This window comes from Aquarana catesbeiana, linkage group LG09 (genome assembly GCF_042186555.1).
Source record: "Aquarana catesbeiana isolate 2022-GZ linkage group LG09, ASM4218655v1, whole genome shotgun sequence".
Classification (NCBI taxonomy): Eukaryota; Metazoa; Chordata; class Amphibia; order Anura; family Ranidae; genus Aquarana; species Aquarana catesbeiana.
In genome coordinates, this window is record NC_133332.1 from 307,092,625 (window position 1) to 307,104,780 (window position 12,156).

Genomic DNA, 12,156 nt, shown 5'->3' on the forward strand with positions numbered 1-12,156 from the left:
GGCCTCGGGTTCACAGTAGGTTTTCAATTTAAACTTTTATGAGGTCACCGCGGCTTTTATGCGTTGATTAGCCAAATGTTACATCTGTCAAATATTTCACTGTTACGATTTTCATTTAGAGAGCAAAGCTTATACTTCATGTGAACTACCAAATAAAACCCAGATGTCCGTCCTGCTAGAGGGTTATGGGAAGGAAACCACTCCAAAGTGATACCTATTGTGTATTAGGATAGAGCTGCTATCTGGACTGAAGGACAGTAGAAGAAGCTTCTCCTGTAGAGGACAATGGACTCCACATGAGGACTCGTGTTGTGTCTTTGACAAGTTAGCCCTACTCAACAGATCCGTAATAACTGGACCGTTTCGATTGGAAATAATACTAAGCAGAGTTAAAGAGGAACTTCACTCCCCATATGCTGTACATATCTTTTTTTCTTTTTCTCTTACCTGTACCACTGGTTGTCCTCAAAAATCATAGCATTGCCTGCTTCAACTATTTCATTCCAGGTCGCGCACTGCCAACCTTCCCCTCCGCCGCTGCACTCCAGGTCCTGTGTTGCCAACCTTTTAGATCTTGAAATATCCATCAATGTCCCCCTTAGGTCCAGAAGTGCCCAGCAGAGTCCCTACTTAGTACCAGGACTAGCCATCAGAGTCCTCCCTTAGATCCAGAAGTGCCCATCAGAGTCTCTCCTTACATCAAAGAGGGACCATCAGATTGTCCTTTTACATCCAGATATGCCTATAAGAGTCCTCCCTTAGATCCACAAGTGCCCATCAGAGTCTCCACTTACATCCAGGATGGCCCATCCGAATCCTGCCTTAGATCCAGGACGGCCCATCAGAATCCTGCCTTAGATCCAGGAGAGCCCATCAGATTCCCCTTTAGATCTGGGAATGCCCATCAATGCCCCCTTTAGGTCCAAGAGTGGCCGTCACAGTTCCTACTTAGTACTTGGAGTGCCCATATCAGTCCTCCCGTAGATCCCAGAGTGCCCATCAGAGTCTACCTTCACATCCAGAAGTGCCCATTGTAGTCCACTCATACATCCAGAAGTGTCCATCAGAGTCCTCACCTAGATTTAGGATTGCCCATCAGGGCCCCCCTCATAGATCTAGGAGTGCCCACCCCCCCCTTTCCTTAGGTCCAAGAGTGCCCAGGGTTCTCTGTAGTGCCTCCTTACGCCACCCCCCCCCCCCGGCTTTCTCGGGCTGTCCTGTCCCACCGGGATTGGTGATTGGAGAGCTGGATCGACTTTGATCGGCTCTTGGCTATGGTAACCTGGAAGCGATGACCTGACATCACTTCCAGTATACCTGGATGTCAATGGCGCCATTTTTAAAAAATCAATTGCATTTAGACACACCGATCTTGGTGTTTTGAATGCTTTTAAGGGCAGAGGAGAGATTTGGGGTCTTATAGATCCCTGATCTCTCCAGGACCTGTCACTGCCTATTACTCTCACAAGGATGTTTACTTTCCTTGTGACAGCAATAAAAAAAAATTTAAAAAATTAAAATTAAAGCAACAGTGTAAAATAAAAAAAAATTAAATAAATTATATTTAAAAAAATGTATAGTGCCACAGCCCCCCCCATATGCATGCAAACACCGATCGTCCCACACATGTGGGGTATCACCGCGAATATCAAATCATGGGCAGTAATTTTAGCACCAGACCTCCTCTGTAACTCTAAATTGGAACCACAATCTAGCCCCCCTAAAGCCCCTAGGACAATATACTGGGCCTTTGTTTAAAAAGATTGGAGACCTTTGCTCTAGAGAGACTCACCAAGGAAGTATCAGACCTACTCGTGGAGACCACTGCTTTCACATAGACAGCAAAGATCCTTCTTTGCAGCATGCTGGCAGGGGACAGGCTTTTCTACTCAGGCTCTGGCTGCTTCTTAAAGAAATAGAAATAGTAAAACTTTGAATCCCTTGGTTTCTGATGCACCTGGAACGTATTTAGCAGATTTAAAGTTGGCCTTTACAGCACATGCAACGGATTTACAATCTCGGCTGAACTCTCAGCATCTTCCAGATGCCAGAAGTGTGCACTGCACTGTGAATTCCGACCTAAACACCCCTCATCACCCCATAAATCATATTTCATAACAAAAAGGTGGATATTCAGTACTAACTGTTTGCATTACCTGCCTACAGTATACATACAGAATACAATATTTATCTTATACTCATCTTTTAGGCCGCATTCACACTTTAGTGTTTCATGAACGCCAGAAAAAAAACGCACGATTTCGCTTGCTTTGCCATTCATTGTTAATGGCACTTCGAACCTGGTAAAAAAAAAAAAAAAAAAAGAGTGTCAAGCATGCGGTTAAAAAAAAGCGCAAAGTCAACGCTCAAAACGCTGCATGAGCAACTATTAAAGCAAGATGTGTTTGGCATCTGTTTACTCAGCATAACATCACCTTTTGCATTTTAAGAAAAAATGTGTTATTATATTGTGTTTGTGTGTACTAAAAATAATTAAAGTGTATTTTTTCCCAAAGATTTGTGTTTGAAAAAACTCTGCGCAAATATCATGTGACAAAAAAAAAAATTTCAATACCCACCATTTTATTCTCTAGGGTCTCGGCTTTAAAAAAAAAAAGTATGTTTGGGGGGTCCAAGTAATTTTCTAGCAAAAAAAAAATGCAGATTTTTACATGCATGACAAAATTTGCCTAGAGGTTAACCCCTGGGCTCTCGGTGCCTGGTCCTTGGCGCTGAGGGGCTGCATATTTGTGTGAATTGCTGTCCATACAGCTGTGCCGGGAGTGCGTGCGGTGTGCACTTCCGACACAGTTACTGGCCCCTAACCGAAAACAAAGTTTTCCGATCACGTGACCACCATAACAGCCAATCACGGCGGTCACATTCTCTTAAGCCCTGCCCCGCCTCCCGAAGTCATAAACCTCTTAAAGGGCCGGGAGGCGTCGGCAGGAAGAGGTTAAGTAGTTAAAAAAAAAAGTTCTGGTCATAAATTTTAGGTTTTTTTTAGTTTTTTTTTTTCCAGGTACGTAAATATTTAATATTTTTTTTTTTTTGTAATTTAACTGCTAAATGTTTTAGTAATTAATCTAGGTCCAGAAAGAGGTCATCACTGAAAAGCGGTCCACTGTGCATCGCATCAGTCATAATTTTAGCTTGTTTTATTTGTTTTTTTTCAGGGGTGTAAATATTTAATTTATTTTTTTTTGTAATTTAACTGCTAAATGCTTTAGTAATTAAAACAGAGGCTGTCACTAAAAAGCAATCCGCCGTGCATCGCGTTGTTCATAATTTTATCTATTTATTTTCCAGGTACGTAAATATTTAATTTAGTTTTGTTTGTAATTTAACTGCTAAATGTTTTAGTAATTAATCTAGGTCCAGAAAGAGGCCGTCACTGAAAAGCGATCCACTGTGCATCGCATCGGTCATAATTTTAGTTTTTTGTTGTTTTGTTTTTTTTCCAGGTACGTAAATATTTAATTTAGTTTTGCTTGTAATTTAACTGCTAAATGTTTTAGTAATTAATCTAGGTCCAGAAAGAGGCTATCACTGAAAAGCGATCCGCCGTGCATCGCATCGGTCACAATTTTAATAGTAAATGTCAGTGTTTTTTTATTATTTATTTATTGCTTTATACTGTTTGCTGAGCGGCAATTTTTTAACGGAACTATCCCCAAGCCAAGCGTTTGGCTTGAGGTTGTGGCACGGCCCCACAGACTTGAATGGCCAAATTCGACAGGCGGGGCCACCTGTCAACTCAGCGAGCCGCGTTAAGTTTGCTACGGCCCTGACGCAAATCATCATATGTGCACAGCGCCCTCTGGCTGTATGTTAGGTCTTAGGGAGGCGTTCTGAGGGCGGTAAAATTGTGGCTGTTTTTTTCTGCCCCCCCCCTTAGCTGCCTGTATGAATCAGGCATTATTGTGTATCGCAAAAAAAAAAAATTGAATATTTTCCGAATGAATTGCTTACAAGTGTATGTTTTCCTTCCATTGAAAGATTCATGTGTTGCGGGCATCTCTATTCATGCTTGAACGCATAGAACTGAGCTCATTGCATCGCCGTTAATAAATGCGCTCAATGAAGCTGACAGTCACATGTCCACCGAGGAGACAGGAGGACTGAACTGTTCATTCAGCGGGGCTGCGAACATCAGAGAAAGACGGGAAGAAAGTTCTGCTTTGTAGCCGCTAAACCGGCCGGGAGGATTGTACTTAATTATTATTCCATGGAAGGAAAACGTGACACGAAGAAGCTTGTAATATTGTACGTTCTAAAATTCCAAACAAACGTTTGCTCCATCCTAGTCTCGTTCTTTGACCAATAAAGAATCTAAATGAAGGCCGAATCGCCCATTTGACGTTAAAAACCCTTCTAGTCCACAATTGCCCCTTGCACGCGAGGTGGTGCAGCTGCAGTACGTGCCTCCCGGCGCTTTGGGGCAGCATCCAGCCCCTCTGTAGGCAGCCTGAAAAGAGTCTTCTGCAACCTTGTCCCTGAACTGACAAATGCTGGAGTTGCTGCATTGCGGTGCCATTCATTCATAATTTCATTTTTTTTTTTCAAATAAATGGGTTTACGTAACACAGTCTACAGTGGGAAAAATTTATTATTTCATCCCCTGCAGATTTTGTAAGTTTGCCTACTTACAAAGAAATGAAGGGTCTATCATTTTTATCATAGGTGTTTTTTACATTATAGAGACAGAATATCAACCAAAAATCCAGAAAAAAACCATGATACAAATGTTATAAATTGAGTTGCAGTTCAGTAAGAAAGAGAAGTATTTGATCACAATTCTAACCATGACTTAGTACTTGGTGGAGAAACCCTTGTTGTAGTTGGTGACCAGGTTTGCACACATCTCAGCAGAGATTTTGGTCCGCACTTCTTTACAGATCTTCTCTAAATCCTTAAGGTTTCTTGGCTCTTGAATTTTCAGCTCCCTCCATGAATTTTCTATAGGATTAGGGTCTGGAGACTGCCTAGGCCACTCCATCACCTTAATGTGCTTCTTCTTAAACCACTCCTTTGTTGCCTTGGCGGTATGTTTTGGGTCATTGTCATGCTGGAAGACCCATCCATGACCTACCTTTAGTGTTCTGGCTGAGGGAAGAAGGTTCTCATCCAGGATTTTACAATATCTGACCCTGTCCATTGGCCCCTCAATGCGGCAAAGTCGGTCTGTACCTTTAGCAGAGAAACAGCCCCAAAGCATTATGTTTCCACCTCTGTGCTTGACTGTAGGGATGGTGTCCTTAGGGTCATAGTCATTTTTCTTCTTTCAAACACAGTGAGTCAAGTTAATAACAAAGAGCTCAATTTTGGTTTCACCTGACCACAGCACTGTCTCCTAATTTTTCCCTGAATCATTTAGATGTTCATTGGCAAACTTTAGATGGGCCTGTACCAACCAACCATTAATCTGGCTCCCACAGACTGGCTACAGTATGTGCTCCTGTGGTACACAGATTAGTCCTGTGAATATAAGGTGCTCTTAATGACAGCACGTTATGTGTATAAAAGACCTCCCCATCTTGGGCAAGACCAAAGAGCTGTCTAAGTATGTCAGGGACAAGATTGTAGACTTGCACATGGCTGGAATGGGCTACAAGACCATCAGCAAGAAGCTTGGTGAGAAGGAGACAACTGTTGGAGTGATTATTTGCAAATGGAAGAAATACAAAATAACCATCAATCGCCCTTGGGCTGGAGCTCCATGCAAGATTTCGCCTCATGGGGTAAGGATGATCATGAGAAAAGTGAGTAATCAGCCCAGAACTATACAGGAGGAGCTTGTGAATGATCTCAAGGCAGTTGGGACCACAGTCACCAAACAAACTATTGGTAACACAATACGCCACAATGGATTGAAATCCTGCAGCGCCCGCAAGTTCCCCCTCCTCAAGGTACAGGCCCATCTGAAGTTTGCCAATGAACATCTAAATGATTCAGAGAAGGATTGGGAGAAAGTGATGTGGTCAGATGAGACCAAAATTTAGCTCTTTGGCATTAACTCGACTCGCCGTGTTTGGAGGAAGAAATATGCAGACTATGACCCTAAGATCACCATCCCTACAGTCAAGCACGGAGGTGGAAACATTATGCTTTCGGGCTGTTTCTATGCTAAAGGTACAGGCCAACTTTACTGCATTGAGGGGCAAATGGATGGGGCCATGTATTGTAAAATCTTGGATGAGAACCTTCTTACCTCAGACAGAACACTGAAGATGGGTCATGGATGGCTCTTTTAGCATGACAATGACCCAAAACATACCGCCAAGGCAACAAAGGAGTGGCTCAAGAAGAAGTACTTTATGGTCATGGAGTGACCTAGCCAGTCTCCAGACCTTAAAGTGGTTGTAAAGGTTAATTTTTCTTTAAAAAAAAAATAACAAACATGGCATACTTACCTCCGCTGTGCAGTTGGTTTTGCACAGCGTTGGCCCTGATCCTCCTCTTCTGGGGTCCCTCCCCGGCGCTCCTGGCTCCTCCTCTTCTCGAGTGTCCCGCCAGTGAGTGTTCTCCGATGGGGCACCCGTGCGGAGCACGCTCCCGTGTCCTGCTGCTGCATCCATAGACATAGACAGCAGGACTCGGCTCTGCCCCCCGGGCGCCTGCATCATTGGATTTGATTGACAGCAGCGGGAGCCAATGACTGCGCTGCTATCAGTCTATCCAATCAGGACACAGGCCGGAGTTGGCGTGCTCCTGTCGTGGGAATTACGGGGCTCAGGTAAGTTTAAGGGGGGCTCGGGGGCGCTAATGCAGTACAGGAGAAAAATGGTGAGGGTTTACAACCCCTTTAATCCCATAGAAATTTTTGGAGGGAGCTGAAACTTCGAGTTGCCAAGCGACAACCAAGAAGCCTTATGTATTTATAGAAGATCTGTAAAGAAGAGTGGACCAAAATCCCTCCTGAGATGTGTGCAAACCTGGTCACCAACAAGAAACGTCTTACCTCTGTGATTGCCAACAACGGTTTCTCCACCAAATACCAAGTCATGTTTTGCTTGGGGACCAAATACTTATTTTATTCCCTGAACTGCAACTCAATTTATAACATAAAAATTTAAAACATATAAAATTTTCCGACAACAAAATCTGTTGCCGGAAATTCCGATCGTGTGTACACAATTCCGACGCACAAATTGCCACGCATGCTCGGAATCAAGCAGAAGAGCAGCACTGGCTATTGAATTTCATTTTTCTTGGCTCGTCGTACGTGTTGTACGTCACCGCGTTCTTGACAATCGGAATTTCCGACCAACTTTGTGTGACTGTGTGTATGCAAGACAAGTTTGAGCCAACATCCGTCGGAAAAAATCCCATGGATTTTGTTGTCGGAAAATCCTATCATGTGTACAGGGCATTAGTGGTAAAAGGGAAGATCTCTATACTACAAGTTGCCTTTGTACTGGGTTGGATTTGTCTTGGAGGGCCGTTTGAAATTGGTGGTGATGCAACTGGTTAAAACGTTTGGTAATATGGGCTGGATCATGAGTATTGATAAACTGGTCGAGTTATCCAGCTTCTTCTCAATTTTTTTATTTGCTCTGTATTTTTGAAGAATGAGTTTTCTGATGCAGGAGTGTAATTCGCACAGAGCTCAAACATATTCAGTTGGCTGAAGGGACAGACACTTAGTCCTTTATTAAGAAAACGTTCCTCTCTTGGTAAGACATGGTATGTGGATAGACTGGTTATCTTCACAGGTCCTTGTGGGGTTTTTTTTGGTATTCGGTTGGGTGGTGAGGCAGAAGCTCAGTCCCATTTTTGAGCGATTCTTTTCTTGGTAAGAGATGATATGTAGATAAATTTGGTGTTCTCTACAGTTCCTTATTTTTGTATTCAGTTGGGTGATTGGGTAGGAGCTCAGTCCTTTTTTTTAAAGAGCAATTCGAGTCCTGGTATGAGATGGTATGTGGATAGACTGGTGATCGTCACAGGTCCTTGTAGTTCTATTTTATTTTGGTATTTGGTTGGTTGACAGGGCAGACGCTTAGCCCTTTATTAAGGAAAGATTTCTCTCTTGGTATCTTGGTAAGAGGTGGTATGTGGATAGACTGGTTACTTTTTAATCTTTCAGCTCCTCGTGGAGGTTTTTTGGTATTCAGTTGGGTGGTGAGGTTGAAGCTTAGTCCTTTTTTTTTTTTTTTCAAGTAGCAATTTGTGTCTTGGTAAGAGTAGGTATGTGGATAGATTGGAGATTTTTACAGTTCAAACTAAAACAAACAAAACAGTGCATCATCAAAAAAAATTATATTGCAGTGCATAAATCACTAATTGGTGCAAATGTACATAGACTTGGTCAACTATGTAAATGACTTCTGATAACATAAATAAATGATAATATATAAAGTGCTGAAATAAAGGTGCTCAATTAGATCATCCAAAAGCGCAAGTCCATACAAATAGTCTGCTTTCCAAAAATCGAGTACGTTTTCACACTCTCAATTGCGAAGTGCTTGGTGCAATGAAAAAAGGAAAAAAGTGCAATTCAATCCATGAGTTCAGTGGTGCAAATCCTCCACCGCATTGCACTCACCAGAAGACTAATGGTAATTAGCCTATATGTGTAATCCACCCTTTCAGGAGGTCTAGGACAATGATGGAGAACCTTGGCACCCCAGATGTTTTGGAACTACATTTCCCATGATGCTCAACTACACTGCAGAGTGCATTAGCATCATGGGAAATGTAGTTCCAAAACATCTGGGGTGCCAAGGTTCAGCATCACTGGTCTAGGATGTCCTATTGTCTCAATACACAGAGCTGCCAGATATCCATCCTGATGGAGAAAATGCTCACCACCGTGAAGACCCTTGAACAGGCAGTTTCATTCAAATGGAATGTAGGTACCCAGCGATATCTAACTGCCATTTCAATTCCCATTTGACTCGCTCTACTCTTTCACTTTGCATCTATTGCTGGATCTTGGAAGATTCCAGTGTTCCTTGTGATTGTGTTACTGATGGTTGTACGAGCCCTGCATGAGAAACAGGCTGTTCAAGGGTTGACAGAGGAATCCCTCCTGCCGAGCTATTGTGTTCTTCCGGTGCAAAGTCAGGGGTTATTGCTAATAGCCGCTTGTAATAATCACATGGAAAATCTGGAAGCTGGTTGTATCCAAGATGATTGATCAATCAATTTGGGTACATTCCGCCTGCCCATACATGGTTTTGAATCGGTTACAAGATTCAAACTGTCTATGTCTGGCTTAAAGTGGAACTTCAGTCATGTTTTCATCTTTTCATCTATTAAATCCTCTGCCCTTGTTGTTTTAACTTTGGATAGCAAAACATTTTTTTTCTGTCAGTAAATACCTTATAAAGCCCACTTCCTGTTTCTTGTCTGGTAAAAAGCCTAGGCTTATGACATCATTCACAGCTCTCTCACGCACTCTCTTGAGAGTTTGCCAGGAAGGGAGGGGATATAAGTCATAAGCGGGCCAATGAGAGCTGCAGAGCTGGAGGTGTGCCTCTGTGTGTCTGTGTAAATCCAGGAAGTGAACAGGCAGCAGCTCCAGCTGCCCACAGTTAAAATGGATGCATCCAGACTTAGCAGAGAGAGGTTTCTGCAGCATATTTGGCAAGCACAGAACAGCAGTATATATGAAATAATATGCAAAGTGGTTGGCGGGAAGCTTTAGAATGGCAAAGATGTTTTTATTACAAATTATGTGAACAAACTACAGTCATTTGTTAAGGAAAGATTCCTCTCTTGGTAAGCGATGGTATGTGGATACACTAGTTAGCTTTTGATCTTTCAATTCCTTGTGGGGTTTTTTTTGGTATTTGGTTAGGTGATGGGGCAGTAGCTCAGTCCTTTTTTAAAGGAGCGATTCTTTTCTTGGTAAGACGTGGTATGTGAGTAGACTGGTGATCTTCACAGTTCCTTGAGGGGCTAATTTGTATTCGGTTAAGTGGAGGGGCAGAAGCATAGTCTTTCATTAAGGGAGATTGTTTTCTTGGTAAGAGATGGTTTACGGATAGATTTGTGATCTTTACAGTTCCTTGGTTTTTTTTTGGTGTTCAGTTGGTGTGGTTTAAAGAGAAATGTGTGCCTTAGTAGGAGATGGTATGTGGATAGATTGGTGGTCTGTATGGTTTCCTTGTTTATTTGGTATTCAGTTGGGTGGTGGGGTGGACGCTCAGTTCTTTTTTAGGGACCAATTTATGTCTTGGTTGGAGATGATGTGTGGATAGACTGGTAATCTTTTCAGTTTTTTGGTATTTGGTTGGTAGATAGAGAGCAAAAGCTCTGTTCTTTAAGGAGACAATCTTCTCTTAGTAAGAAATGGTGTGTTGAAAGAAATTGTGATCTTTACAGTTCCTTGTGGTTTTTTTTTTTGTATTTGGTTAGGTGGTGGGGCAAAAGCTTAGTCCTTAAAGGGAGATTGTTTTCAATGTAAGAGATGGTATGTGGATAGATTTGTGGTCTGTTTGGTTTCCTTGTTTATTTGGTATTCAGTTGGGTGGTGGGGTGGACGACGCTCGGTCCTTTTTAAGGAGCAATTTGTGTCTTGGTTGGAGATGATGTGTGGATAGACTGGTAATCTTTTCAGTTTCTTTAGTATTTGGTTGGTAGATAGAGAGCAGAAGCTCTGTTCTTTAAGGAGATAACCTTCTCTTGGTAAGAAATGGTGTGTTGAAAGAAATTGTGATCCTTACAGTTCCTTGTGGTTTTTTGGTATTTGGTTAGGTGATGGGGCAAAAGTTTTGCCTTTAATTACGGGGAGATCGTTTTCTTGGTAAGAGATGGTATGTGGATAGATTGCGGATCTTTACAGTTTCTTGCTTTTTTTTTTTTCTTTTTATTTGGGTGATGGGGTAGAAGCTCAGTCCTTTTTTTTAAGAGCAATTTGTGTCTTGGTAGAAGATGGTTTGTGTATAAATTGGTGATCTTTATAGTTTTGTTGTGTTTTTTTTATTTTATTCAGTTGGTTGATAAGGCAGACACTTAAGCCTCATACACACGATCGGATTTTCCAACGGGAATTGTGTGATGACAGGCTGTTGGTGGAAAATCTGACCATTTGTACGCTCCATCAGACAATTGTTGGCCAACTTTCCGTGGACATGTGTTGGATGGCAGGTTTATACATTTTCCACGGACAACGGTCTGTTGTCGGATTTTCCGAGCGTGTGTACACAAGTCTGTCGGACAAAAGTCCAAAGTACAAACACGCATGCTCGGAATCAGTGCTCATCAAATTAGCAGAAGCTGCCCAAAGGGTGGCGACTAAGAGCTGAAAATCCACGTAGTACGTCACTACGTTCGTGTTTGTTGGCAGACAATTGTGTGCCGTTTGTATGCAAGGCAAGTTCCTGGCCAACGCCCTTCGGACAAAAGTCTGAAGTTTTGTCTGCGGAAAATCCGATCGTGTGTACGAGGCTTTAGACCTTTGTTAAAAAGATTCCTCTCTTGGTAAGAGATGGCATGTGGATAGACTGGATAGCTTTTGATCTTTCAGTTCCTTGTGTTTCTTGGTGTTTGGTTGGGTGGTGGGGCAGAAGCTCAGTCTTTTATTAAAAAGGGAAGATTGTTTTCTTGGTGGGATATGGTATCTGGATAGATTTGTGATCTTTACGGTTCCCTGTTTTTTGGTATTCAGTTGGGTGGTGGGGTAGAAGCTCAGTCCCTTTTTTTTGTTTAGGAGCAGTTTGTGTCTTGGTAGGAGATGGTATGTGGATAGATTGGTAATCTTTTTGAATGAATGAATGAATTAATGATTTGTAAGCGCTGCAGTTGCGAACTGAATTGCCTCAAGGCGCTGGATCTGTCCTGTGTTGTCAAGCTTCTCAGAAGAGGTAGGTCTTGAGTTTCTTTCTGAAGGCCTGATGGTTTTCTTCCTAGTTTCTTGTGTTATTTGGTATGTGTTTGTGTGGTGGGGCAGAAGTTGGTTCTAAGCAGAGATTCTTCTCTTCCTAAGAAATAGTATGTGAACAGACTGGTGACCTCAATTCCTTGTGTTTTTTGGGGGGGATTTGGTTTGGTGAGCAGAAGCTCAGTCCTTTATCGAGGAGAGATTATTTTCTTGGTAAGAGATGGTATGTGGATAGACTGGTGATCTTTACAGTTCCTGGATTTTTTTATTTGGTTGGGTGAAGTTTAGTCTTTTTTTTTTTAAAGGAGTGATTCTTCTCTTGGTAC

The 12,156-nt window shown here is 42.2% G+C and overlaps 1 protein-coding gene across 3 annotated transcripts in view; it reads left to right on the plus strand.

Annotated features, from left to right (window-relative positions):
• Nucleotides 1-12,156, plus strand: part of MID2 (midline 2) — a 300,307-nt gene that overhangs the window by 110,153 nt on the left and 177,998 nt on the right. The window lies entirely within an intron of this gene.